This window comes from Ambystoma mexicanum, chromosome 7q, assembly GCF_040938575.1.
Source record: "Ambystoma mexicanum isolate Mex_15411 chromosome 7q, UKY_AmexF1_1, whole genome shotgun sequence".
NCBI lineage: Eukaryota > Metazoa > Chordata > Amphibia > Caudata > Ambystomatidae > Ambystoma > Ambystoma mexicanum.
The window spans coordinates 897,429,027-897,456,965 of record NC_090941.1 but is presented as its reverse complement, the minus strand read 5'-3'; the positions used below and the strand labels follow the sequence as shown (position 1 = coordinate 897,456,965).

Sequence of the window (27,939 nt, the reverse complement as noted above, 5' to 3'; positions counted from 1 at the left end):
AGAAACTAAATATTAACATGGACCTAGGTCTGAGAGATTTTAAAATTAAATAGTTTGGCTCATGGGGAATGAGTGGCTATAAAGCAGGTTAAAGGAAAACATTTCTTTGAGTGTGTCCTGTTATTCCAGCAAATAAAGTCCATGATGAAAATCGTCCCAGGTGTCTGATTTCTCTTGTCTCTCTCTAAGAAGTGTTCATAGATGCCTGGTGCTTGATGCAAGATAGGAAGCAGGACCCCCCAGTTCACCCTTTTCTCCCCAGGTTGTTCCGTCAGATAACCTCTTTTGCATATTTACAGCTACCTTTTGCACTCTGTTGGCAACACTCCAGGGCAACTAATGGAGGAGATTAAAGCCCTTCTGTTCAGGGTGAAAACTACTGTCCTTATGTAACTTTGGGGCTATCTGTGGGGGATACTGTGAAGACGCTGGAGGGGGGGTCTGTACTTCCGCTCTCTATTTGGTAGAGGGGAGACACAGAGGACCCCTGCCAAGATTCTCAATAAGGTAGTAATAGACGAGCAATCAAGGCCTAGCTTCTCAAGAGGTGATGAGGGCTGGTTCTTAAGTACAGTGTAGTCCCCAAGCACCCACAAAGGAATGTCTGCACACTGTATCGATTAAAACACAGTCTTTATATAATTAATATTCAAGGTTATGTACACTATCACAATAACTCACTTTGTGCTCAGAAGATCAACAATGGTAAATATATACAGTTCTACAGTGGTACCACAACTATTATCAGATCTTGAAAAAGTGCATCAACTATACGGTCAAAATGTCACACAGATCAATAAAGAGGAAACCAGCAGTAGAGAGAGGAAGGAAAGCAAGATGGTTGAACAATTGGCAGAATACTGGTCACTACCGTTAAACACAGCTCTGTGTGGAGATCCCCCCACCTGGGCAACCTGTAGAGTAAAAATACAAGTCCAGTCCATATATCGTTCCCACTAGAATTCCCAATAGTTCTGCAACCCCAAAGTACCTGGCGTTGTAGCGTTCCTCATCGGGGAATCGACGGCCCTTCTTGAGTGCCCTCCCTTTAAGGTCGTCAAACGTCCGACAGAGAACAGGGTGAGCTACGATGGTGAAGTGGCAGCTTCGTTCCTAGCGGTGCTCGTTGACGGGGAAGCGTAAACGTCCTGCAAGGAAGAGGCGTGCGGGGCACCTCGGCGTCGATAGTTCTGGACCGCAAAGAGTTTGAAGAACTGTGGCCCAGCAAGGGCGTCGGGTTGACGGCATCTCTGTGGTCTTTGGGTGGCAGGAAACCCACTGATGGATACTCCTTGGCGCGTCGACGGTCAGGCCTTCTCCAGCAGGGTACAGCGGCGACGATGCGGACGAGAGCGTCCTTGGATTCGAAAGTTCTTAGGCAAACAGGAGCACGGCGGCTCCGATCGGCTACGGCGGTCGTCGACAGTGGCGTACAACAGTCCTGGCACTTCTCCTTGTGATTCCGCGGCGGTCCCCGTCTCAGGTCGGCAGCCTTTCAAAGGTCTGTCTACCAGGGAGTTTTGGCAAAGATCTGCTGGTGCACGATGGTCCCTCGTAGCTCGGGAAGAGGGCGCCTTACCAGGTCCTCTCTGGGTCAGTCCTGGGAGACACAGCAGCTTTCAGATTGTGAAGGAGAGCAACATCAATTCTTCTCGTCCAGCAGGGCTTCAAGGTTAAGCTTCACTCCTGTTACTCGTCGTAGTGGACTTCAGCTTCTGAGCATGATTCCTAGCAGTGAGAGGTCCCCAGATATACTTTTGATCGCCCATTAATTCCGCTGGGTCATACTCAAGCATCCAATCACGACTAAGGGCATTCATACAGGCAGGCAGACAATCAGACACACAGTGCATTCAGGCCATTCACTTCTCTCCAGACACTCACAACACGTTATGTGTATTGGGACAAATACCCAGCCATTCAACACTACACACTCCATTCATACCGGTTTCGGGCAGGGCTGTCTCAGTCATTGTGTCAAACACCAGATACTAGACACCCACAAGATAGAATGCATATTCGTCACACACTCCATTCACCCAGGTCCCACCCACGGGCGTACCCACAACATACCGTCGTTGAGAAGGCTCCAGCCAGTCTGGTCAGCATTTCCCCAGACTACCATATATGGAACTTCCACCCAACAGCCAGTCAGGGGGAAGCGACAGAGTCAGGGCTTCCCGGGACTTCCGGAAGATCAAGGTAACAGGCGATGGAAGGCAAGAGGCCATGGGGGCCATTTTGTCTCCATCAGGAATCTACCGATTCCAATGACAGGGCTTGGGCATCCCAAAATGGAGTTCGCTCAGGGCACCAGTCAATTCAGCACAGAGCTGCCACCAGCCCGTACCCTGCTCTGAGGGTCACACACAGGTGCCCAAAAACATACACTAGTTGGCACAGGGTTGCACCCCTACCCATGGGTGCCATAAGGGTATCGCATGGGTCTGTTCACCAAAACCAAAAGAGAGAGCTGCACCGCCAGGAGTCCCACATGAACTCCTGCGTGGAAAACACGACAGAACACACGATAAAAAGCAGTAAAGGACAACGATAGGGAGGCCCTGTCCCTCCGATGCATTTCCAGCATCACAGTTCCTAAGCACAATAAAAGGAGGCATACTAACAGTGTGTCTTGTTCTTTGAAACCTGGCATTGTTTTCCTCCCACCTTTGATCCGACCATCTGGCAGGGAATCTAAGGGGTGGAGCAGCGGTTCTAAGAGCCACCCACATGGACCATCTTGGGTCCTGACAATGATTAACCAGAAAGAGGCTTGAAAGGAGGAGGTGATTATCTAGAAAGGGGGGTGGAGGAGAAAGAACGTGACATGGTGTGCTGTAGAATAAAGGAGTGGAAAGAAGACCAGGATGAGGAGGGGCAGAAGGCATGGACTCCTTTGAAAGAGAAAAGAGAGAGGGGAATCAGGAAACAGCTAAGCCTGAGAAATGAGCAGGGAACACAGGAGGAGGAAATAACATGTGGTGAAGCACAGAGGAGGTTGGAGAGGAGATTAGAGCAGAAAACAGCACTAAGAAGGTGGTGGCTCCCTTAGGAATGTGATGTCTCAACTGGTTGAGAAGATAAAGCAAGGATGGGAGCGGGGTTGAAGAGACTGCTTCGCCAGTGAAAGGAAAATATCAGAGGTTTCCAGGCCCTGGGTGGAGACTTTTTGGCCTATCGTGGAGCTAACCCAGCCGCCTACCTTTTCTGCTCAGCCCAAGAAGGGTGTTGCAGAGACTGGAGGGTAGGGGTCTCCAGAGAACTTAACACTGGGACAGGAAGAATATGACACTGACAGTCAACCAAGAATCAGGAGACAAGTGCAGGATCACTTTGAGTCCTAGACTGAGAGTGAGGAAATCTTGTCTGGGATGACAGCAGAGAGAGAGAGAGAGAGAGAGAGAGAGAGAGAGAGAGAAGAGAGAGAGAGAGAGAGAGAGAGAGAGAGAGAGAGAGAGAGAGAGAGAGAGAGAGAGAGAGAGAGAGAGAGAGAGAGAGAGAGAGAGAGAGAGAGAGAGAGAGAGAGAGAGAGAGAGAGAGAGAGAGAGAGAGAGAGAGAGAGAGAGAGAGAGAGAGAGAGAGAGAGAGAGAGAGAGAGAGAGAGAGAGAGAGAGAGAGAGAGAGAGAGAGAGAGAGAGAGAGAGAGAGAGAGAGAGAGAGAGAGAGAGAGAGAGAGAGAGAGAGAGAGAGAGAGAGAGAGAGAGAGAGAGAGAGAGAGAGAGAGAGACACTTTGTTTCATCGAAAGAACTTGCTATGATTTAGAGACTTTTTCTTGTATTTGACCTTTGGAGAAGCCATCCTCTGTTGTTGTTGGTCTATTTTTTACTGTGTGTAGCACAGACGGGGACGCATGGAATGAATAAAAGTACATAGAACGGACTGGAGTGCATAGAACTGCGTGCCGTACATAGTATGGTCTGGAATCAGGGAACGTTTGAAAGAGCATGTAACCCATCATATCACACCCACGCTTACTCTCTTCTTTACACCACCACTCAACTACAACACAGAGATACTATGACACCATTCGGTATAACTGTTCTCATACTAACATCTCCCGCTCACTCCCCATCATTCTAAGTAAACACTGCTGGTTACACCCCCCCCCCCTGCCCAGCCAGGCGTTCTCCTCAGGCCTAACGCAGCCACAGTCGGTCTGGATAAATCCTGCCAGAACGAACACATACCCCTGATCTCAACCACCCCACCTACCAATAAGAAGCAGCTATTTCACGAATACCGCACCAGCTGCACACATATCCGGTGCGCACACGCGCCGCTGACTCTCCCTACTCTCTCTACTGACCTGAACTTCGGTTCCCAAGGGCGTTCAATCTACCAGCGCCTTCAGACCATACCAATGGTATATAAGGCGCTATATAAATGCAACATAACATAACTGTTCCTCGGTCTTGTCACTATCCACTGCAAACCCATTTTTGTTAAAACCAGATTTTCAGTGTGCCCCTCATTGATTTTCAAGTGCCAGTCAAACGCTAGAGCTTGGTAACAGGTTGCAACAGAACAGAGGCTCGGTCGTTTCTGCGCCCTTCATTGTGTGCAATCAAACAGGCCGTATTTCTGGAGACAAAGTCATACGTGCCACTGTGAAACGGGCTTGCCGTGTGTTCTCATACGAGAGAGCAGATGTTTAATACTGATTTACTGTCGTGCAAAGGCATAAAAGAGAAAGGACGGACCTTTAACCCACTTTCCTGAATAAAGCCATTCATTTTTGCGCACATTAACATCTGCATGGAAAGCCTGACGCACAATGCCGCAGCGTGGCGCTCGGTAATGCCAGAGAGCCCTACCAGGGGGTTTCCTCTCCATTCTCTGGCGGTGGGAAATGTTGATGGGTGCCTTTTGCCCCAGTCAGACATTCCTTCCTGCTCCAGAGACTCTGCACAGAGGGAGAGAGAAGGAAGGCAGTCAACCAGAGTTAACTTTTTGTTTTAGGAGGAATCTTTTTTCCGGTTTGGGAGGTGGGTGTGTGGGATGGGAAAGACTAACGGGACGGGCACTGGTGTTGGATTGTGCTAACAGGGTCTGGCAGAGCCGCCCTCTCTCTGTCATCACCGCAGCGGGGCTGTTTGTTCGCGGCCAGCAGAGTGTGGGTGGGTTGCGTCACGTGACGGCGAGGCGTCCACGGACTTAAAGCCGGGCGCAGGGAGTCCCAGCACTAGTCGGCAGAGCGGCGTGAGGAACCACCTGCACGCACACAGCACGCAGCGTCCCTGCCAATCCGGGCGCAGACAGGGGCGCGCCGTTCAGCCCATGCCTTCCAAAGCCGAGGGCGCGCTCCGCGGATACCTCAGGGAGTTGCAGCGCTGTCAGAATGGGAAAACCGCAGGATTTCGGTCCACACGGAGGATGCGCGCCTGATCAGTTTTAAAGCCGGGAGCTGATTCACGAGGCAGGCGTTTGAACAAGTCTGGAGCTCACTTTGGGTGTCTGCAAGTTGCCCACCTGCCCAGTCCTGAATGTAGCTCTCCGGAGAGGGCGAGAGCTTGGAGAGCTTTACGGGGCGGTGCACGGTGCATGCACTTGGTAAGTACTTGAAACGCACCGTCCACGGCGCCGGGCAGCTGCGAGCCCAGTGCAGACGCGCCCCACACCCCCACTGCCTCTTTGTGTCCAGGACAGCCCGGTTGGCATGGGCAGGCAGAGGGGGCACGCTTGCCCTGGGATCGCTTTATAGGGCTATGGTGCAATTAATACCAAGCACTGCGTGTCTCGTGCGAAGGGGGCGACACCGGGGTGCGACCCACCAGCATAAATAAGGACAAACGCGACGGAATGGGAATGCATGCCCCCCCTACCCCCCTCCCGCTGAATTAGCTATATTCTGAAAAGCGCCTTTGTTCTGCTTTTTAATTCCTCCTGCAGACGATAATAAGGGGGATGGAGCGGGGAGTGCACGCGCCGGCGCCCTGTCCATACAACCGGGACGTCCCATTTAAATGCAAAGTTAGGTTTCACTAAGAAATTCCGGACAAAGGCATGCCTTATTCGCTTGTTATTCTTAATAGTGTATTTATTGTATTTAGGAATAACAGGCTTCATATTTAATGCGACATTTTCAAATCCGTATTCTCCAACCCACAGTATCCACGGTGAATTATGAACTCGCTGATAAACACAACTGCCGACTTCAAAAAATTACAAAACATTCCACAACGTATTTTTGATACGTACTTTGGACGTGTATGAAACGGAAGGAAAAAGTTACAGTATATGGGTTTACTTCCAGAATTACCTTCCCAGGTGTTTGGTGGCCACTAAATACCCGTGAGGGAGGCGTGAGTGAGAGACAGCCTGCACTGCCTGCTGCTGCGCCCTGGCTCAATACAATGGGCCAGTGTTTGATGCAGAGTAAACAGTTAGATTGCCACAGGACCACATTTCTTCCACTTGATCGCTCCCCTCCTCTAGAACCCATCTCTACCACAAGATCGCATCTTCTTCACAAAACCACATTCCACCACCAAACCACACCTTTTCCACCAGCCCGCATCGCCTCCACTAAATCAGTAGACGGCATCATAAAACCACATCCCTCCCACTGAACCACGTCTTCCCCTTTAGACTCCATCACCTCATATAGAACATACCTCCTTCACAAGACCACCTCTCCAACAGTCCACATCTCTTCCACCCCTAGACCACATCACTCCTCTTGATCATATCTCCATCCCTAGACCACGTCATCTTCATGATACCACATCTTCACCTCTGGACCCCATTATCTGCTCTAGACCAAATCTCCTTTACCAGACTGCATCATCTCCATTTGACCCCCATTAGTTTGCCTAGACCGCACCTGCTCTACTATCCCATATCTCCTCCACCAGACCACATTTTATTACCACTAGACCCCGTCTTTTCTATTAGACCACATCCCTCTGTTGGTCCATAGCTCCTTCACTAAACCCCATAACCTCCATTTGACCACTATCAGTTTGCCTAGATCCCACCTCCTCTGCTAGACCATAGCCTCATCAACAGACGACATTTTCTACCACTAGACTCAATCTTTTCCACTTGGTCACATCTCCACTTTCCATCACTAGCACTGATCGCCTCCTCTAGAACATATCTTCTTCATAAGACCCCAGCTCCTCCACCAGCCCACATCTCTCCCACTTTCCACCACTGGAGCACATTGTCTCCTTGTGACCATATCTCCAGCACTAGACCCTGTGATATCTCCCCTATAAACTATCTCCTCCGCTGGACCATATTGTCTCTAACAGACCATATCTTCATTGCAAGATCCAATCTTTTCCGCTAGACCACATATCCTCCCTATTCAGTCAGTACACCATGCTGTCTACTATTGATCAGATCTCCTTCACTAGATCGTCTCATCACCAGAAGACCCCATCACTTCTTCTAACTCCAGACATATTGTCTTCACCAGACCACATCTCCATCTATAGATCCCTCCTTTTCCATTAGACATCCTCTCCAGTTTCCATTACTGCACTACATCACTTCCTCTAGACTTGATCTCCTTCACTCCATTAGACTATGATCACTTCCTCAAGACCACATTTCCTCTGCTAATGATAGTGATAATGACCTGACCACATCACCAACAATAGTCTACATACATTCTATCAGAACATGTCTCCTTCGCTAGACCTTAGGACATAAGGTCTGCAACCCATTTCCTTTGTTAGACCATATCTCCTTGACCAGTCCACATCTCCACCACTAGACCCCACCATTTCTATTCTATTCTCTTCAACTTCTGACCACTAGAACACGCCTCCTTCTGTTGACCATACCTGCTTCTGAAGACCGCATCACCTCCATTAGACACCCACCGGCATCCCCCACTAGGCGATACATCCTTCACCAGACTAATTCCCTACACCAAGACCCTGTAGTTTCCAGTAGACCACATCTCCACTTTTCACCACTAGACCCCCATATCCACTGCCAGACTATTTTATATCTCCTTCACCAGGCCACCCCTTCATGTTAGATCCCTATTTCTACACTACATCACATCTCGTCCATGGGGCGGGTAGGCTGTTCCCTTTTGCATTTTTCTGCAGAGAAGTAATAACTAATTATTCACTATGTTCTGAAGATAGAAACTCACTTGGAATATAATAAAGTCTTGTGTGGGCAAGAAATGCCCCCTGATTTGCTTCATTTGCCCAAAGTGGTCTGCCGGCCATTTTGTTTAATCACAGACTGGGACGATGTGTGCATCTGTGCGGTGTAAATCGTGTCCGGTGATATCATTGACTCTAAAATGTGACACAGCAGGCGACATTCTGATTCAATTTAAAACCATGAAGATTTCTGTGCAGGAGACGTGTGACCAGGCAGGTTTTAATGTTAGTGTTTAACTGCAGAACAATGTATGTCATGTTGGTGGGTGGGGGCTTTGACGGCAGTCCATAGTTTCCGTCAAGAAGGTGTGATCAAGGGAGAAGCAGTGGTAGACGTGTACAAATAAAAGTAGTGGAACTGTGACCTGGGCGGGGGGCAACGTTCAACACATTGTTCAAGGGTTGCAGCCATGCTGCTTGACAGCCAGTTGAGTTAAACCAGATTTCAGTTTAGCTGTAACTATAAAGTAGAGAAATATACTTTAACATCACAAAGAACAGTTGCGGAATGGTGCAAAAAGTTGTTGAACTGTTAACAGTAAAACATAGAAGTAGTGGCACTCCGCTCCCGACCGTTCCTGCTCACTTCGACCACTGGGGAGAAGGGCTTTCGCAAGTGTACTTTTAAAGCACTTAGAAAAGGCTCTCCATGTGAAGGTCTGGAATGAACCCTCGAGCTCACATAGATCCACCCCTTCGAGGGCTGCGTCACTTAGGCCTCATCTGAGCGCATACTGACAGCAAGCATCCCCAGCTGACCCCTTTCTCCCACAGCGGTGCATGGCCGCTCTCGGAACTATCAGCCGGCAGAGGCGCCATGCTGATGCTGAGTGGTAGGAAGGAAGACCCCCTGAGTGCCGGCGCCGTTGGGCATGTGCCGATATCCCGGCCCCGCCCTTCGGATAGCGATGTAGTCGGTGCTGCATTGTGTCTAAATATGCCTGCCTGAGATGGGCCCCTGAGGCGTGCACCCGAGCCCCGACGCTTGATGGCACAGCTGTGCCCGTTGTACTGTACACCGGGTGGCACTAGAGCAGTAGCGCGCACGCGTGTCTAGAGTGAACCCCCTTTGAGTAAAGACATGCTGCCAGGAAGCCTCAAATGCCAAGACTGCTTACTTTCCTATTAAGTTGTCACCACGGTCACTCGTGTGCTCCCCATAGACACCCCTTGCACACCCTTAGGCCACTAAGCCCCATCTGGAGGATGGGGGCAGCTCCACAGTGTGCAGACCACTGCAGGCTCAGCAAACAAGGGGTGACTTTGCACAGCGTTGTATCACCTCGTTGGAAAGAGCAAGTACTAGCTTTTTAGTGGACATTTAGAGTTTCAGCTCCACTGCCCGTGATATTCTGCAGCAATTAACCTCCCTGCTACATTCCTTTGAATCCGTTATTATTTAAGCACCCCAGTGGTGCCCGAGCTGTTGGAATTCAGGCCCCCAAACATCATATTGAAGTGAGCACCCAGGAACCCCGAGGCATGTTCAGTCGGCCCTGCCTGGGTGCGAGCACACTTCTAGGTGTGACTGGGCGGGGTTTCCCTACTGGGCCTGGGCGTACCTTGGGTTGTACCCTGTGTGGTGGTAGATCGGTTTCTCGCCCTCTTGACATACCATTCGTTCAGAGGTCTGTACTTCTGGCAGAAATTCTCTAGAAAGAAGTGTGTCCTTCATCCGGGAAATATGCACTTAGCGCCCACGCCAGTTTGTATCCTTTCATTACAAGCTGCCAAAAGAAAGCTCTGGAATGGAAGAGCCGACAGTGTCCATTTCTATGCAGGCCCCGCGTATGCATCTCTACTGCTTAATGTATGTATATGGGAATTTCAGCCACTGAGGGTAATGCAGCTGGAGCCGCATGGACAGAGCTCGGTAACACTGGGAGACCAGTGTGCGGTGTCTGCCTTACTGTCAAGCGACCTGGGACCAGATTATCTAATGTTCGTACCAATGCTAACAAGCATTGGCAATGCCAACAGTTTGGGCTTTTGTGTAGGCATGGGAAAGGCACTTTGTCAGGCACTGCTGTAGTGGTATTAACTGCCCATTGATGGTAGCAGCTGCAAAGTGGTGTGAGTTCCTGGGCCTATAAATGCAGTGCTTGGCAAATGTCTAATACTTATGTGCAAGCCAAAACTGTTGGCTTTGCCAAACCTTGTTTTTAACAGGACTTCAGTGAAGGACACACAGAGTACTTATAAATGAAGTGGCTGAAGGCAGGCCTGGTTGAGACATTTTTAGTACAACAGTAACAGCTTTACAGCTCCAATTAAGCAGCTAACTCTCAGAAGACTGCTTTAAAAAAATACTGGCAGACACTTTGTTTTCTAAGTTTGATAGTAAGGCTTGATACGCAGCAAGCTCAAATAGTGCTCATGAGGAGGTGTTTTGGGCTGGGAGGGGCAGGAACTTGGTGGGCATGGGCTTAGGGATTAGCATGGCCATGGGCAGTGAATGGGTCGGAAAATAAACAAAAAACAGCAAAAAAGTTTGTGTCCCTCCCCATATGCCACTTCCCCCCTTTTAGCTGATAGGCGGCACACGCGCCACCTCTCACGCCACATATGAGCCCAAACTAAAAATGGAGCAAATGCGCTTAGCAACAAGGGTCGCATTCCCAAACATGTGTGGCAGTGCAAGCACCGTTTGCGCATGTATAATTGCACATGCACTAGTGCAAATTCAAACTGTAAAAGTATAGTTAAAAACAGTGCGCCTCTCTTTGGGGGAAACAGCAGATAGTGAATTGGTGCGGGCTCACTCACTTCTGCCAGACACAAAAGCCAGCAGCAGGGGGGTTGCTAGGTCTGGAAAAGACCCGGGACTAAGCAGATGTCAGAACTGTTGGGACTGGGGGCTATCTAGTCTTTTGGCTGTAGCTCCTGAGATTCTATCCGGGGCTACAACCAAAAGATCTGGGGCTATACCCCACTTAGTCCCCCCTAGCAACGCCCCTGGCCACCAGCAGGGCTTAACATGTCTGATTCTTAGCGGCCGTCTGGAGATGTAGCGTTTAGCTGACACACCTGTTGTAGAGTGCTGTGCATGTCACACGCGTGTTGTAGAGTGCTGTGTGTGCTGCTTTTCTGCCACTTCAGGGCATTTTGTGTTGGGCATTTGGACTGGCTCGGGCTCTTTAATAAGTAAAGAGAAAGAGGCCACTTCTTCGGTCCATGTGCGCGACCTCACAGCCATCCTTGTGACTTAATGTTTGGCGTAATGCTGATAAGGAATGAGGGGGTGAGGGTACATTACTTTTGGGTGCAGTTTTTTGCCCTCAGCATTGCAGAACGCAGAACAGAAATGCAGCGAATAAGAGTCTTGCTGGAATCATAATAGGATCCGCTTTTACAGAACGCTCCCACTTCTAAGCGCTGCAGCTATATATGTGATTACCCAATGTATTAGCCTTTTCGGGATGAAGGGCTAGGTCGGCCGTGCCGAGATGTGCACACTGACCTCCAGGTCAGAGGCGAGTGCGTAACACGCGAGCTATCCCCCCAAAATCCTAAACCGACACTTAAGTAAGACCGCTTAGAATTCCTGTTAGAGCCAAGGATGACTCCCAAATGTGCGTGGTCGGGTGAGGGGTGGAGGGCGCCGCTTTCACGAGAACGTGGTGAAGTGCTTTGTTGCTGGCCCAGGGCAGGTGGCTTTGTTTCCTCACTTACACTAACTTGTTATGTTCACATGCATGGCATGTCACGTGACTGTCCTGTCTGAGTGTAACCTTGAGACTGGTGGTCGGGCGCACTCCGCGCGCCGCCCTTCCGCTGCACTTGGCGTTTCCTCACGCTTTACCCCCAGGGGCGCTCCGCCGTCTCGGAGTTAGTTCCGCTCTGTGAGCGCCACTTTATTGGACTTTGTCCGCTCGCGCCTCCCTGTGTATGGGATTTGTCTGGCGTTTTCAGATAACCTGCCCCCTCCCCCCCACTCCCCCGACCCGAGCCTCCGCTGGAGCTTTGTCTAACATTGATGCCTTGACCCTTTCGCAGAGAATTCTTCACCGTGTGCATGTTCACGAGTTCACGCTGAGCACGGCGCTTTCTTGCACAATCACTTGAAAAATGAATACACAACACCATGTTAGGATGTTAGCCATGGCAGTGTTGCTAAGATGTGCCAGTCCGTGTTTGAATGCATTAAATGACAGCGCCACCTTCCTGCACAGTGTACAGCACCGAGTCCGATGCGCGTTTCTGTGAGGGGATTGCTGTTTTTGTGTGCCCGACACACCCAGAGAGCCACCCCTACAAGGGGGCCCAGGTGTCCGTCTGTGGGGCAGTCGCGAGGCAGCGCCTGTCATATCTTGTGTCCACGCTTGGAGTGGCCGATCGGGCATTGGCGGGCCACTCTGGGCCAGTTGATGTCTCGGTCCCCTCTGGGCCAGCTGGCAATTATCCCCAATGCTACTGTCCAGTGTATGCCACATTTCCATCTTCGCTTCTCCAAACCCTTCGAGTTTTGGCTTTTCTCTAGTGTTCGACAATGATATCAAATGAATCCAGCACTGACAATGCCAACAGTTGGGGCTTTTGTGTAGGCATGGGAAAGGCACTTGCCAGGCACTGCCATAGAGATATTAACTGGCCTTTGATGGTAGCAGGTGCAAAGTGGTGCGAGTACCTGGCCATCTAATAGCAGTGCCTGGCAAATGCCTAATACACACAAACCAAAACTATTAGCTTTGCCAATGCTTGTTTTTTTTTTTACAGGACTTCAGTGAAGGACACACATAGTCATTATAAAATCGAGTGGCTGAGGACAACCTAGTTAAGACATTTTTATTACAACAGTAGCACATTTACTGCTCCAACTAAGTAATTAACTCTCAGAAGACTGCTTTGAAAAATCACTGGCAGGCACTTTGAGTGCAAAATTTGATGGTAAAGAGTGAATAAAGCGAGCTCAAAGAGTTCCAATGGGGAGTTGTTTTAACTGGGGAGGGTCAGGAATTGGTTGGGAATAGGGATAAACATGGCAATGGGTGGGCAAATATCCAAAAAAAACACCTACAATATTTGTGTCTCTCCTCATGCTTTCTCTCCCGAAGTCATCCAGCAATCACAGAATTGGTCTTTCCTCACCACATGGCGTGGAGGAGTCCCCTGACCACCCAGATGAAAGGTAAGCCCTGTTGGACTTTTGGGGAGCCCTAACCACTGGTGCTCTGGGCGGACATGTGTTTTTGTTTAAATATCAAAAAAACGAATTAATTATCTTTTTGCAAGACTTTAAATTAAAAAGAAAGACGCTTGCCCCGCCACACTATTGTTGTGTGCCTTTGTGCATTCTACATCCATTGACTTCAGTTGAGGGCCATACTCTCCATCATGGCTGCCGCAGGATTTGTAGGCACTGGAGTGCCTGCCTTGAGTTGGAAGGCCTTGCTGTGATTGGGCCCCTCTTCCATCAAAGGTCCATTCAGGCGAGCCGGTAGGTGAAGCTGGTCCGCCTCCCAAGGCCTGATTCTAAAGCCCCTGTCTGTGCCTGTCCGGGCCGAGGAGGGCCTGAAGGGATCCCTACCCCGCCTCAAACTATGTCTCACCTCCAGACTAATTACTACTTCCCCATGTTATTGTATTCATGGACATCTATGCACTTTGCAGACCTGCAAGTGAGTAATGGCTGAACTCCTCCACTAACCTCTCCTGAACCTTTTACCGTGCCTTGACACTCTACCTTCCTTGAAGCAACTAACCCACATCTTCTCTCAGTGCATTTTTGCCTCCTTAAAAAAACGATTTTAGGTGTGTTTACTCTTTTATCTGTGAACCATTGCATTGTGACTCCTTTTTTTCTGATGTAATTCTCTTCGTTTCTGGTTTGCATTTATGCCTTTGTGACTACTTCTACTAGGCCACCTGGTGAGCTTAGCTAGAACTGCGCTGTGCAGCTACTCTTCTTCTTTAATTCCTCGACTAAACTCTGACGCCCCGATGGTGCTCTTCATCGCTCCTATTTTCTCTAACTGCTACACTATCACCTATCCCCTCTCACTCTCCAGGTTTGCTAGGAAAAAGCACAAAAAGGACATATTGAGAGCAAACCCTGGACTTCCCATCACAGACACCTATGTCAGAGCTTCCTCTAGAGAGGGTTTGACTGATATCCTCTTCTCTGTCCCTTCTCCAAATCTTTGGACCCCCCATCTTCACTCTCTCTCCTTCCTCATCTTCTACCATTAACGGAGGCACCAAGTGAGAAGCCTTCTTGGCCGACTTCTCATCCTCACGTTGCTTTGTTAATGTCTATCACACAGGCACTATCCTAGATCAGGGTCCACAGCCCACCCCCCTTCTCTTTGACTGAATCCTGCCTTCTCTCATTAACTTCCTTCCTTCTCCTGTATCTCCTCCTTCTACTCTCTCTGACTGGTGTACCACGCCCCTGTACACCACCTCAGAAAACCTTCAAAGGCAAAGACCTCCTCCAGTTGTTTACTCTTAACGCCCACTTAGCCGACAAACACTCCACTGACATCTGTTTCCTTCTTGAAGACATTGACCTTGACATTCTCGCTCTTACTGAGACATGGTTCAATGCAAGCTCAGTCATTGCTTTTGGCTCCCTCCTCCCTGAAGACTTCAAGCTCATCTCCAAGCCTCGACCTCACCAAACTGGTGGGAAGTTGCCTTAATATTCCCTTAGTGGGTTCTTGCTTCCATCTTACCCACCCAGCTCTACTCTACCTTTGAAAGCCTGGTTTGCAAGTTGGTCATCTCTCCCATCTCCACCCTGACCATTGCTACCATTTACCAGCCTCCAGGTGCCACCACCCTGTTCCTCTCTGAATGGGCTGATTTCTGCTCTTCCTTTCATCCACCTCCAACTTCCTCCTCTTGGTTGATTTCAACCTCCAACTGGACTCCCCCGGCTCTGCATCCATCCTCTTCACTGACCTCTGCACCTCGCTTTCCCTCTTCATTCTCCCTTCTGGGCCAACCCACTCAGCTGGACACACTCTGGACGGACTAATACACTCCGACCTCTCCCCCCCCCCACTAGTCACACCTCTCTCTTGGTCAGACCATTTTCTCCTCTCCTCCCACCTAGGCCCCTTTGGCCCCTGACCACCCCCCCAAAAGCCCTGCCAACCTTGTTCGCTAACATCCACCTGATTAAACGAGTGTCAGCTGCTGCCTTAGCTTCCACCTTCACCCCCCAAACCCCTACCCCTTATTCTACCTCTGACTGTGCCCTCAGCAACCTCCACCTTTCCATCACCAATTCTCTTGAAATTCTTGCCCCAGTCATGAGGAGCCGCCTGAAACCTGCCTCTAAGCACAACACCTGGTACAACTCCTAACTTGCTGCCCTGAACCGAAAGTGCAGGGCAGCAGAGCGAAAGTGGCAAACCTCAGGCTCATCCTCTGACAAACTAGCCTGTCGCCTGTTCCAAAGGCAATGTAGACTCTCCATGCATGCCAAGAAAAGAGCCCACATACAGGCACAGGTTTCCAGGGCAAACAACCACACGGCTGAACTTTTCAAGATCTGCAGGGAACTAGCCAACCCTTCGGCAGTCTCCTCCTCACCTTCTCCTTCCCAGGCCCTCTGTAACGCAATGGTCACACACCTCGCCACCTAAACTCAGGACATCCTGATCAACCTTGCTACATGCTCTCACAAACCATCACACATCCCCATACCTCCCCTGGCCCCCACCTTCCTCCTTCTCCTTCTCCCCTGTCACACCTGAAAACATTACCAGAGTTCTCCGCTCCATGGAGGTCTCAAGGTCTCTTCTAAACAGGTTTCCCCTTGCTCATCCAGGACCATCAAAGATAACTTTGGCTCTCTTGCCCCTGCACTCACTGATTTCTGCAATTAGTCTTTTGACACTGAAACTTTCCCCTCCTCCCTTAAGAACTCCCTTGTGCGTCCATTCCTTAAAAACCTTGAGCAGACCCTACCTGTCCTGCCAACTACCACCCTGTTTCCATCACCCCCTTCCTGGAGAAGCTGCTGGAGAAGATGACATTGCCCCAACTCAACTCACACACCGAACTTGTTGGTGATCTCCACGACCATCAATCTGGATTCTGAGCATCCCAGAGGCATGGAAACTGCTCTTATGAACACCCGTGAAGAACTGTTCACATCTCTGAACCCTTGGTATCTCGGAACGGGCACTGGGCTGGTTGGCATCCTTCCTTACTGGCCGCTCTTCCCAAGTCATCCTGAGCACCTTCTCCTCTCCTACTTCCTTCTCCACCTGGGTGTCACCCAGGGTTCTATCCTCTCCCCTTGTCTCTTTAAAATCTACCTTGCTCTGCTTGCACGCCTCATCCCCTCCTTCTCCAACTTCCAGTATTACACAGACGACACACAGCTCTTTTTCAAACTTCATGCTGACCCTTTTGCACCCTCCATCATCCCTCACTGCCTATCTGCCATCCAGTCCTTGTGCACCTGCAACGATCTCTGCTTCAACGCCTCTAACGCTGAGATCCTTCCCATAGGGACCCCTGCTCCCTCCTTCTTCCCTTCACTCTGGCCTTCCTCCTTGTGCTTTCCCCCGCTCCTTTTTCTGAAGCCAAAAACCCTGGAGTCATCTTTAACTCCTCTCTTTCCTTCCTCCCTCACACTCAGGACATTGCCAAGCAGTCCCACTTTCAGCTCTTCCTTCTCAAAGGAATTCTCCCTTTTCTCACTTTCCCCCAGAGGCTCAATGTTACCCGAACCCTGGTTCTCTCTAGGCTTGACTATTGCAATAGCCTTCTCCAGCTGATCCAGAATAGAGCAGCAAGACTTATTCTTGGCCTTAAGCCCAGGGACCACATCTCTACTGCCTTAAAAAGTCTTCACAGGCTCCTGGTTGCTGTATGGACTAAATACAAATCTGTCTGCTTCACCCACAAGGCTGTCTGGGCTTGGGACCCCACTATCCTCAACTTTATCCTACTAAATACTCAACCTCTAGACACAACGTTCCACTGGCACCAACTCTTTGCGTGTAAAGTGTTTTGCTAAAAGGGTAGGTGGTTGTTCGCTTTCCTCAGCTGGTTCCCTCCTATGTAACCTGTGCCTTGAGTAGGACTTTCTTAAATTCTGGAAGCTCCTTAAGACTTTCCTCTTTACCTCCTTCCCTTCCACTCTCCTCTGCTAATCCCACAGTTGCTGTGATTGGTGTCTGGGGCCTTTATGCATCCTCGGGCCCCAGACCCCCCACAACCAATCGCCCCTGCTTCTGTTTACCCTCAGCACTTGCATCGGCACACCCTCTGCCCCGTAGGTTCGCACTTACACCTAACGTGCCTCTGGCCGTGTAGCACCCAAGAATTATAGCACTTCATCTTTGGCTGACCCATGAGCTCGGACTCCCCAGTACTTACCCCCTCTGCCCTCTTCCCTGCTGCACTTGCACGTTATGAAAACTCACAAGTCATAGTAGGTTCGTCCTTTTTCCTTTTTCCTCCCACTGCTCTTAAATATTGTGTTTTTTCATGTGTTTCATTCCCTTGTTCCCTCCCTTTGCTCTGTGGGCGCTTTGAAACAGTATTTTACTTACTGTATAAGCGCTTAACAAGCAAACAATACATAAAATAAATATGCCATTTATCATTATCTGTACTCTAATGCAATAGCTTCGACTTATAGGTGGCGCTAAGTGGACACCGAATAGCGCAACCTAAAAATATTGTCTACCAACATAAGGAGCAATAACATCGACCTAAAACAGAGAGTGAAAAAAGATGGCATATATGGGAGAGGGGAAACAAGCAGGTTTACAGGTTTTGCACCATGGAATTGGTGTGGGGTGCAATAAGCAAAATGTATGATATTAGCTTTAAGGGGTCTGGGATAAGTGGTGGTTGGCGAGCTGTGGGCACTGGGGGGCAGATAGAAGATCTTTTTTAATTAAGGGATCCACATGTTTTCCCATCAGGTTTTTGACATTTTATAAGTGAGATATATTTTCTTATTGTATATTTTTTGGTAAATGGTTTTGAAGCCGATATGCGGGCGCAAGTGTCATGTTTGGACACCTGTCATGATATTCAGATGCTGAACACTAAGCTAGCATTGTACAGACTTCATAAAGTGTCCCAACATGACTTTCAAAGCCTTTCCAAAGTGACCTCCGTGCATTGGCTTAGGGGGGGCCCATTTCCATCCCCACAGGGCGTGGAAGTAGGAGGCGGTCGCGATGCAGACCTTGGAGGCGAGCGAGGGATCAGAGGAGCATCAGAAAGGTGGGACTGGGACCTGGGGAGGGTCACCAGAAGGGCCATTGGAATCTTCATCTACACTGGGCATTATTGCAGGGAAGCTAAGGATTTTGATAGGTTGCCAGTTTCCGAACGTTCCATGCCGAGGGCTAGCTGGTGGCAAAATTACCCAATCTAATGATACTCAATGTATAGACCTCGGATGGATGAATGAAGAAGTCATTTCCGCTGGAAATCAAACTTCTGTCCTGCAGGCTAAACTTTGGGACGAGTGGTCAACTCACAGAGGTATCTTGCCCGCTCAATGCATGGGGAATGGATGTCTACTGGCAATATATGTTATTTACTGTAGGACTGTATAACACAGTGGGAAACAGAACCTCGTACATTCATTCTGGGATTCCAATTGTAAAATAAATTCTGGGGCAGGTGTGGGCAAGTCTTAATGCACAACCTTTGACCCAGGTGACATCATGGGAAGTGACATCACAGAGTGTGACATCATAGGAAGGGGCCTCACAGGCACCTGCCAATTGGCAATGCACTGGCTGGGCCTTGTTTTTTTTAATGACAGTCTGCTTTCCACCATAACTAAACAGTGATGAAAACAAGGTTTTAAATTAAAAATAACCACTAGCATTGTTCTGGGCACCCTTAGATACTACACCAGTGCCTTAAGTGGCACTGCAAAATGAGCCGGGGCTCATCAAGGGCCGTGGCCTAACGGCAGGGGGTCACCCAAGGTGAAAGGGTGAGGTCCCTGGAAGCTGAGGCCTTTTTCCTAAAGACTGAAACTGCCACGAATGAGCGGGAGTTTCAGAATTTAGAAAACAAGGCCTCTGCTTCTTGAGTCGCCTCAAGTTTATCTCCATAATGGTGGCGCCGGCCCACGGGCATCTCTTGCCTCGCAGGTGCGGCAACACCATTATGGATCAAAGATATTTTTTTTAGGAAGCGTGAAGCTCTCGCCCAAGAGCGTGAGCTTCACGAATTAGAAAAAAATGCTTGTCGTGTAGTGGCCGGGGCTGCCAGGGCAGAGTAGTGGGCCCCAGCAGGGCCCCGCCTCAAAACGAGATTTTAGTGCCTGCCGGGGCTCGGCCCCGGCTGGCCCTGGCCAACTTAAACCACTGTACTAGACATTGTTGATAGAAACAATTCATGGTTTGTAAGTGGCTGGTGCGCTTCTGCAAAGTGGCAGTCAGGCAGAACATAATGGCATGGAAGGCTGCCCGGAGAGGAATGATAGTCATCGTTAATTCAAAGCCTTGCATCCATCACTTTTGCATTGCGAAGAGGCCGTTCAAATGGAAGAAGTCACGCCATTCAAAACCCAGTTACATTTATCATATGTTAACCCATTTTTTTCACCTATCCTCATGAATATAAGCCTACAGAATGCATATATTTTTGGACAGTATTTGTAGTTTTATTTTGCCAGTATAAAACACAGGATGACATGTACCAAAATGCAATCTGATGGGGGCTTGAAAGCCAGGACTCACCGAGCACCTCAGACGGGCCAACTTAATATGCATATCTCTCTCATGGGCCACCTGTAATATGCATATCTCTCTCATGGGCCACCTGTAATATGCATATCTCTCTCATGGGCCACCTGTAATATGCATATCTCTCTCATGGGCCACCTGTAATATGCATATCTCTCTCATGGGCCACCTGTAATATGCATGCGTGCCAGTACCATCTGCTCTTAGTCTTCCAGCAATTCATCCTAGTGTTCAGGATGATGTGCACACAAGGTGCAGTCCCACAAAAAACGAAATGTACAGTAAGTTACATCGACTGGTGTTTTTCAGTTTTAGAAAAGGGTTTTCCTTTGTGGCGTTAGCACCACGTTCCAAGGGCTGGAACAGGGTGAGGGTGATGGCCCGAGCCGTTAACCAGGGCTCCGGGGCGTTACTCCCCCCACCCCCCGTTCCAGCCCATGGAACAGGGTACTTACGCCATTAGCATGTTGGGTTGCCAAGGTGGTAGCCCGGGATGCTAAAAGAAAAAGTGTTCGCATTCATTGAACGGGATGCAGCGCACGTCCCGTTCAATGAAGGGAAACACTTATCCAAAATGGCACCATGGTTGTAGAAAGCGGGCTCTGTATGGAGCCCCTCCTCTACCTCATCTATAACCATGGTGGCCGGAAAAGCGAGGCACCGCCGTAACAATCAGGTAAGTGGGACTGGGGGGGGGGGAGGGGTTGGGAAAAGAAAAAAAAAAGAGGGTGAGGGGAAGATGGCAGCCCACGGCGGGGGAGGCAGCCTGCAGGTTTCATGGAACGAGGGCCGAGACTAGTGATTCCAGCTCACATTTCATGGAATCTTATTGGCTGCTCCCCCGCCCCGGGTGCTAATGTAACATATTCTATTTCTATATCCAAGTCTGAATACTGTGTGTTAAGGAAAAAAGAAAACAGGCTGTTTAGAGATTATGCTGTACCTTTACTCCCCTTGAGGTAACAGTGTGTGGCAGCAGGTGGGGATGTTAAACTGACTGTTAATGGCCTTTAATCACGCCGCTGATTACCCTTCTTCTTATCTTTGTCTGCTCTGGCCGTAATTAATAAATAACTATGACCAGAGGGAAACAAAGACAATGTTAAGGAGTACCCCTAGCCCCTTCTCAGCCCCTGTAATTCATGGTCCATAGGATGCCAGATCAGGTGGAAGAGGGGGGCGATGTGCCTCCCTCGGTTTCCCAAGGGGGGGTTGAAAGCCTCCTGTCCCTGCATTTTTAGTGCCACTCCATTCTTCAGTGTGGAATAAATATTGGCAGCCTTTACATGGGTTTAACAGTGGGCGATGAGAACGAGAAGTAACAATGAAGGCAATGACCCCTTTCCTTTCAGTAATGCAGCGGCCGTTCCTATAGGGGACTATATACTCGCCTCTCATCGTGAATGAAAATGCACTTAACTCTTCCCTCTTTCTGTGCATGGGCCTTGCAAACACAAGGCCCATGTTGGCAGTGCACATTGACAAGAGAAGGCACACAACCGTGGCAAAGATCCAGGCGCATCAGAGGAGTGGGAATGACAGGAAGAAGCTAGACACCACATGGAATCTTTGCTTTTAGGATAAGGCAGGTTAGACATGATGTATTCTGTGGCCCTAGGATTTGCAGGGCCAAGTGCGGCAAATTAAGTCTGGGTCCCCTGAATTTGCATGTGATAACATCACAGGAAGTGACATCGCAGGAAGTGACATCATAAGATAAGGACCACTACATATGTAGGCAGCAGCGAAAACATGGTAATCCAAGAGGAGAATTTACAATAACTACACTAGCAAAGTATAAATGGTGCCCACCTTTTAAGCCCAACAATGTATAATGAAATATTCCAAAGAAAACCAAATTCAAACATGAGACGTGAGCTTTAACGGCACTTCTATGTGTTCTTGTGGGTAAGCGTCTGCACTGGAAACATGATATCCTCATGTGAAAGCCTAGTAGCTGAACACTTGAGCAAGCACATTTTTTTTAATTCTGGCCTCAAAAACACAGAACCTGGGTTTTGCTACAGCTTGTTTTGTCAGTGGACGTGCGATGCTGGCGAAACAGACGTGACTATTGCTAAATTCATCGATACTCACTCCAAGAAGAGGAGTTAGAGTTCAGCAGCAGGTGCATTAACCACCTGAGCTATCCCATCCCTTGAAACAGTAAAAGTAATATAGAGCCGGGCAACAACAAACGGAAGTAATGGTTGAAAAACATGAGACTGATGCGCTGCCTATTGCACTAAGAAAAACAAATAATATTTTTGCTATTTTACATTAAGCTGCTGGGCTCAAACTCTCAATCTTTCGGTTAGCAGCCGGCTGCATTAATTGATCATGCCACAGACATTACTTAGGGCTACTGGCACGTGGCTAGTGGCCGGGCATGCTTACCAAGCATCTTGCTGAGCACAGTAGTTGTATAGGTCCGGGTTCTGCATGGCCAGCTGCTTCCTATTTTTCGCTCCTTCGCGGCTTTACCGCATTTCTCGTGCTGCCCCTTTTACTGTGGTCTTTCTCTGTGGGCGGGCCCAGCCCCCCGTTCTCAACTTCCTTTGTGACTCTGCTTCCAGGAGCGTAGCCGTAAATGTGCACCGTTCAGACTGCCGGGCCGGCACCTCCTTCGGCTCCCACCTCTACTTTGTAGCTTCGCTGTTCTCGGAGTGCACCGTGGCTCCTCCTGGGCATCGTCGTTACCTCTCTGCTTCTACAACGGGCTCCGATGATGTGGTTCACCCGCTGGGCTCTTCGCCTGCCCGAGCTCCCGTCACCGCGGACCTTCAGCTGGTCTTTCCCCCGGCTGTTCCGGACGCAGCACTCCTCTGCTCACAACGATGCAACGGCCATCTGGCTGGGCTCCCTGGACACAGCGCTTCTTTTCTCCTGTTGAAACCTGCTTTGCTGGTGCTTCTTCCTCTCGCTGGATAACGCAAGTTTGGCCGTGCCCCTTTATGCTCCGTGACACGGCGTGGTCTTCCTGTTTGCAGCGGTCTCGTCCGACGCCTCCTCCAGTCAGTATTACGAGTGCTGCATGTTAGAAACAAGCGCTCCTCACTGCTAACGCAAGTTTGGCAGTAAAGAAAACGTTTCCTTCTCCCTTTTCCGGGTCCCAAGACGCTTGCCCGAACCGGACCGGAGACCAGAGCAGGAAAGCTGCAGCTGAATCTCGGTAAGTGCTATTTATTTAAAGAAAAAAATAAGCACTAGCTGGGTTTTTTTTTCTAAGTTTTCCAGGCTGGAGGAGCCCGGAAAACTTAGAAATAAAACCGCAGCTTTAAAAACGTTGTATTTATGTTTGCAGTCGCTATTGTGTTGGAAAACGCTGCAGTTTTTCTTTCCAAGTTTCTCAGGCTCCTCCGGCTCGGAACCTGAGAAACTCGGAAAGAAAAACCGCAGCGTTTTCCAACACAACCGCGTTGTGTTTCTGCCTGAATCTGCTTTCCCATTTGGGGCTCTCGGGCTCTCCCGTGGGGAGCCCGAGAGCCCCAAATGGGAAAGCAGATTCAGGCAGAAACAACGCAACATTTAGCATATCCCATTTGGGGCTCTCGGGCTCCCCACGGGGAGCCCGAGAGCCCCAAATGGGAAAGCAGATTCAGGCAGAAACAACACGGCATTGCGGAAAACAACCGCATTGTTTCTGCCTGAATCTGCTTTCCCATTTGGGGCTCTCGGGCTCCCACGGGGAGCCCGAGAGCCCCAAATGGGAAAGCAGATTCAGGCAGAAACAACGCAGCATTTAGCATTTCCCATTTGGGGCTCTCGGGCTCCAGCACCGAAGACCCAAAGTGAAAGCCACAGCAGGCAGAAACACAACGCGGTTGTGTTTGAAAACGCTGCGGTTTTTCTTTCCGAGTTTCTCAGGCTCCTCCGAGCCGGAGGAGCCTGAGAAACTTGGAAAGAAAAACCGCAGCGTTTTCCAACACAATAACGTTGTATTTATGTTTGCGGTCGCTTCAAAAGCGCTTCAAAAGCGACCGCAAACCTAAATACAACGTTTTTAAAGCTGCGGTTTTATTTCCAAGTTTTCCGGGCTCCTCCAGCCCGGAAAACGTAGAAAAAAAACGCAGCTAGTGCTTATTTTTTTAAAAAATAAATAGCACTTACCGAGATTCAGCTGCAGCTTTCCTGCTCTGGTCTCCGGTCCACGTCCTCCGCGTACAGCACTAATGAAGGGAAAGCCACCCAGCGGTAGCTTTTGTTTACTACAGCTGGCTGGCTTTTCCTTCATTAGTGCCGCAAAAGCAAAAGCCAGCACAGGAGGGCATCCATTTCACAAAATGGATGCGCCCATGTGCTTGCTTTTGCGAATTTTGAGCTTGAATAGCTCAAAATTTTACATAGGAAGTTTTAAAAAAGAGAATGCTAGTATTTTTTTTTTATGTTGCCTATCTATTTTTTAAATACATTTTTTTACTAGACCATGCCTTGAACACAACGCCATCAATAGTAAATTGCACCCACTGTTAAAGCTCTGCTTTCAGCAAGAAAGTGATCTGCAGTGCTTATGAGGCCTGCAGCGCCTATTGGGCCACTGGGAGGGGAGGGGTTTGTCTCTCCAGAGTCACAGCAGGAGGTTGACAGGTGACAAGTTGCCTCCCCAGAAGAAACAAAAGGGAGCCAAACCTTGAGGGACAGCAGCCGCTTTTGAAACAGATATTCCGGCAGCGTGTGCCCAGAGTGGACTGCAGCAAGCTTAGGGGCTCTGAGCACACGCCCCATGCTGCAGCCTGCAAGAGGGAATCTACAGCTCCCTCGGCGCGGGGCCCTAGCAGGCACGGGGCAAGTGCGGCTGCACCTGCTGCACACACCTAGTGCCGCCCCTGGCTGTGGCTGATACTTGCCATATAGTTCTATGGCTTCGATTCACAAATAAGGGCTCAGCGTAGATATGCAAGTCAAATCTAGTGCCCTTCTCGGCCCATACCACTAACATTTTGCACCACTTTAGGGCAATTTTTGTAGCAAGGCAATAATGCACTGAATCCATGCACATTTGCACTCCTGTGATTTTTGTACTGGCGCACATTTGTTCCTGCATCTTTGCCAAGTTTCTGCAATGCGGGCTCTGACATCTATAAACTTCCTCTTTCCATACATTCGATCCAATATCAACCCATGGCAGTACGGGTGGTAGATCCCAGGGCGCGAGGCTAGGGGCCAGTCAACGGGGGCCTTTATAGCCCTCGCTCACTGTGAATGGAACATGCACTGCTTCCCTCTGTCAGTGCATGTGCATTGCACACAGAAGGCCCCTGGTGGCAGTGCACAATGTGAGTGTGTCAGTAGTGCCACACGGTGTTCTCTGCAAATTACTCAATTGAATGAACATAATATGTGTCCAATGCACAACGTCTTCGTGCATGCAGAAAAGGAATCTAATTCCACCCCAAGTCTTGTGATTGAACACCTAAATGCATATTTGCAATGTACTGAACCGAGCAGCTTGTATCACCAAACCACGTATGAATTAATAAGGCAGGTTATTTCAATGATCTATATCAAATGACACTATTGCATGCATTATTGGATGTTCTTCACTTAATCTTGACTATATGCAATATTAGACACACCGGGTAGGTCCAGCTGGACAGGCAGGAGAAGAAAAGTGCTCAGCCGTGGCTGATCTGATCTAGCTTCCGGCAACACAGCCGGACCATCTGGAGACTGATTCTGGATTACAAGATCCATAACATATGCAGCGTAACAGATCCCGCTATTCCTCTGGCGGAGTCCTCCGCTTTTCAGCAGAAAGTGTTCCTAGCGAGGCTTAGCTTCACGTGTGTAACCAATGTGACACGTACATTATGCAAAACAGGGAAAGGAATGCTGGGTTGGCTTACCTTTTAGTTGGAGAGCATTCTAAGTAAAACACTTCAATCAACCCCGGGGCAGTGGCGGGTGTGATTGATGGTCCCCATGGGCGTGTACCCTGAGTTCCTTTGCGTACTTTATGCATCACCCTATGAGTCCAGGCATTTTGGTTTCATCTGTGCTTATCCCCTGGCCTATCTTCTGCTCTGTTAAATTACATAGTGCAGCATAAGCCCCAAAGGATGATCAAGGCACCACGAGGAAGTACAGACGTGGCGAGGGAAGCTAACAAGATGACCCGGGGTATACATGAGCCCTGTCTTGTGTCTTGAATTTGGGATGGTGTGCCCAGTTTGGACCAAGCTATGACCCTTCGACGAGCTCCGAGACTGAACGACGTGCCAGGTATTGTTTCTACTCTTTCATGGGTGAGATTGGAAGGTGTGGCCCACCCAGGGGCTGCATAGTACTTTAACGGGGATACTAGTTGCTTGCATACTTTTCTGGCTCGCCTTTTGTGCTACGTCACCAATCCATGCTTTAGGGAAGTTGCCAGAATACGGACAGGTAAGCGGGAACCCTACACCTAAAATGTCAACTTAACCAGCTTCCTTTCACCCCCAAATCTAAACATTTTACCATATTAGTCATTCCGCCCACACTAGTACCCTGAAGGGGACTCAGGAACTCTGAGAACATGCTTAATGGTTCTGTGTCACAGGACTGTTGGTACTTCCAAAATAATTCAAGTTCATGCGTGTGAATCAGCACTATTTTGTTGATCAGGCTTGACATCTCCCATGATGCCTAATGTTTAGTGAAGGATGATTTCCAGGCATATATTTCCCAGGTATCTGTTTTTCTTCCTCCCCTAAGTGTTTCTAGTTGTTACTGAAGGGGACCGGGGAAGGTTGAGAGCGCTGAACCCGAGGACACTTTCTCCAGGAGCTTCTGGTCACTTCTTCCCATGCCATTTAGCTCTGTTCCTTGCTGGGGAGTTATGGTTGGCAGCTGCCACCAGTCCTGGTTTGACCCAGACTCGTCCCCACCCAGGGCAAACATCTCTAAGATAAAACCGTGTCTTGGGTTCAGACCTGGACATCATTTCCTGATGTATACCGTGACCCGGAAATGACTTGGAACCCTTGATAAGCCCCGCCCAAGTCTTGCAAAGCACAGGCTCATTGCACTCTAAAGGAGCGCATTCTTCCTGTTGCCTAGCTCTCCCCAGCCAATGAAATCTCACCACAGACACCGTAGGTCCCAGAATAAGATAGCGGGTTGCAGCACTCGCGCATTGTCGGTGTCAGCAATGGCCACACACCAAAAAGCAAGCTGTGGCCCTAGGGGGACACATATTTAAGGATGCGTGTAGGCGGCTGATGCTGCAGTTTCATGTCAGCGGGAAGTGCCCTTCCAAGCGAAAATCCTGCAGGTAAAATGAGGCCTACTATGAAGATAACTTCCCCATAAAGTTGAAAATTACAGCTCTATAGAAAGTTTGTTGGGGACGAAGGGTTATCAGTCACTTGATGTCATCATATTTAATGCAGAAGTCGTAGCAATCATCCTATTAAGTTGCTTTTGGAATTTGGAACATGCTTTTGGTTTTGGTGGTCACAGATTATCAGTATTTATCAAATATAAAACACTCTCCAATACATTCCTCACAACGCTACTTGTAAGGGCCCATTTCTCCATCTGCTGATCAGCACAGCATAGTTCCCTCATGGGGGACTTCATGGGGGGCACTGCAGTGGCCAAGTTGTTCATCTTGGGCCCTGCAGGCCTATACTTTAACCCAATCTTTGGCACCTGACCATAACTGTGTGATGATGGACACGTTTCTTGATCTCGCTGTCTCCCATATGTTTCTAATGTGAGTATGGACAGGGAACTTTTCAACTGTACAATTGGATGTCCAGCATTGCCCAAAGTCCATGTTCCCACTCCCCATCCCACCTGGCTCTGTTAGTCGGTCTCCACCAAACCCCAGACATGGGATCGGCTACCTGTCAATCTCCAGATACTTTGAACTAAGACCCCCACGACCTTTGCTTGATATTGGCTATGCTGGCTAGGGCTGATGGGAGTTGTATTGCAGACCTTCTGACACGCCAAAGCTTGAACACACCAGCAAAATACAGCAGAGTGTTCAACGCACAGGACCTCCTGTTTCAGAGGCTCTCGCTAAACCCACACAATGTGTAATAAATACATGCACATCTGTTGACATATAAAACATGCATTAACATGGGCAGAATATTCTAGTTTATTTCTAAGGAGTCTCCTGATTCTCTAACGG

At 49.2% G+C, this 27,939-nt stretch overlaps 1 protein-coding gene across 1 annotated transcript in view; it reads left to right on the top strand.

Annotated features, from left to right (window-relative positions):
* The first annotated feature begins 5,181 nt into the window (after positions 1-5,181).
* Positions 5,182-27,939, top strand: part of PRSS23 (serine protease 23) — a 50,099-nt gene continuing 27,341 nt past the window's right edge. Inside the window, exon 1 of the mRNA XM_069639715.1 lies at positions 5,182-5,554. The gene's annotated coding sequence lies outside the window, so the exon portion shown is untranslated. The remainder of the gene's footprint in view (positions 5,555-27,939) is intronic.